Genomic DNA, 2,431 nt, shown 5'->3' on the forward strand with positions numbered 1-2,431 from the left:
CCTCAACTTGCAATATTGAAAGATTCTATGGGAATAATATTGAATGATGCAGAAAACACCAAAAGAAGACAGAAAGAATACACAGAGTCACTATAAAATGTCCAAGTATTTCAAGAGGCAACATATGATCGAGTGCCAGTGTTACTGAAGGAAGACGTTCCAAGTGCACTCAAGGCATTGACAAGGTTTGGGAAATTGATGGAATGCAAATTGAAAGCTTTCAAAAAACGGATGCAGCACTGAAGGAACTCACTTCCAACAAATTTGGAAGACAGCTACGCGGCCAACTGATGGGAGAGATATTTATTTGTGCTATTTAAAGATAGGTGACCCAATGGAATGCAAAAATCATCAGACAATATCATTAATATCACATGCAAGTAAAATTTGCTGAAGATAATTCAAAAGTAGCTGCAACAGTACATTGATAAGGAACTGCCAGAAGTAAAAGCTGGATTCAGATGAAGATATGGAATGAGGGGTATCATTGTTGATATCACATGGTATGAGAGTACAGAATATCAGAAAGATGTTTAGCTGTGCTTTATTGTGTATACAAAGGCTTTCATCTGTATGGATCATGACAACTATAGACAGCATTGTAGATAATGAGTATTCCAGAACACTTAATTGTGCTCATGAGGAGTGTGTATATAGACCAAAAGGCAGTTGCTCAAAATGAACGAGATTCTGAATGGTTTAAAATCAAGAAATGTTGTGTGCCTGAAATGTTCTTTCACCATATTCATTCAATCTGTATTCTGAACAAGTAATTTGAGAATTTGGATTATATGAATAAGAAGGTGCATCAGGATTGGAGGAAGACTCATTAGCAACCTGCAATATGCAGATCATACAACCAGGCTTTCTGAAAAGATTGAAATTGCTAAACACTTTATTTTTCTTGTATCCACTAACAGCACTCATGGAAGCAGTGGTCAAGAAATCAGATAATATAATATATTATGTTACTCTTCTACACAAGACTTCTTTCTTTTTAATGACATTAAACAGCAGAATTGGGAAAATGGAACTTAATTCATCAAAGTGTTCAAGAGCAAAAAACGCCAGTTTGAGGACTAAAGTGTGTCTGGCGCAAGGTATTTTCAGTTGCTTCACATGCATGTGAAAGCTGGACAATGAATAAAGACAAACTTAGAAAAACTGATGCATTTAACGGTGCTGGAGAGTTGTGATATGGTTTAATAGTCTGAAGAAGATTATTAAAAATGCCATAGACTGCCAGAGAAGAAACTAATCTGTGTTGGAAAAAGTACAGCCCAAATGCTCCTTACAGTCCAGGATGACTATACTTTTCATATAATGCTAATAGATTATCAAGAAGTACTATTCCCTAGAGAAGGACATCATGCTTGACAAACAGAAGGATAAACACAAAAAAAGAATGATCCCCAATGGGATGAATTTACACAGTGGCACCAATAGTGGGCTCAAACAACAATTGTGAGGATGGCACAGGATTGGGCAGTGTTTTGTTCTGTTGGACAAAGAATCACTAAGAGTCAGAACCAACTCAACGTCACTTTAAAACAGCAACAGCATTTTCAAAACAGTTGTTGTTGTTGTTGTTAAGTGCCATCGAGTCGGATCCGACCCATAGCGACCCTGTACAGGGTTTCCGAGGCTGTAAATCTTTACGGGAGCAGAACGTCTCATCTTTCTCCCGCGGAGCGGCTTGTAGTTTCGAACTGCTGGCCTTAAGGTTCGCAGCCCGATTCGTAACCACTACGCTACCAACAGTAGCTTTGAGTAATCAAAATGTGTACCTCAGAAATTGCTGCTTATGTTAACAGTCTGCATATTGGGTATACATAGGAGTGGAAGAGTGAGGAGCAATGAGAAGATAGAATACAGAAGAAAGAAGCAAAGGAAGATATATGCCTGCCTATACTAAGCTTTGGTGTCCTGGTGCGGTGCTGTAGATAAAACACTGGACCACACAGTTGGTTTGAATCACAAGGTCAGCGGTTCAAACTAATAAGTCAGTTCTCAGAAACCCTATACAAGGTTGCTATGAGTTGGGGTCAACTCAAAGGCACTTAACAACAACAAAATAAGCTTCATCTCTTCCCCTTTAGGGTTACTAATTGCTATTTTCGAAGTAACTTAATCTTGAAATCTCAGTAAATATACTTAATGCTATATGTCTTTAAAAAAGCAAGCAAAACAAAAGTTCATTAATGCATAGCTCACATAATTTGAAAAATGTTGAAGAAAAGATCTGATAGTATATGTTGTTGTTGTCAGGTGCCACCGAGTCGGAAACGACTCATAGCGACCCCATGCACAGCAGAACGAAACAATGTCCGATCCCGGGCCAACCTCACTACCGCTGCCACACTTGAGTCCATCAATGATGCCACCTGGCCAATCCATCTCGTTAGGGGTCTTCCTCTTTTTCTCTGACCCT

Source organism: Chrysochloris asiatica, unplaced genomic scaffold (genome assembly GCF_000296735.1).
Source record: "Chrysochloris asiatica unplaced genomic scaffold, ChrAsi1.0 scaffold00088, whole genome shotgun sequence".
NCBI classification, from domain to species: domain Eukaryota; kingdom Metazoa; phylum Chordata; class Mammalia; order Afrosoricida; family Chrysochloridae; genus Chrysochloris; species Chrysochloris asiatica.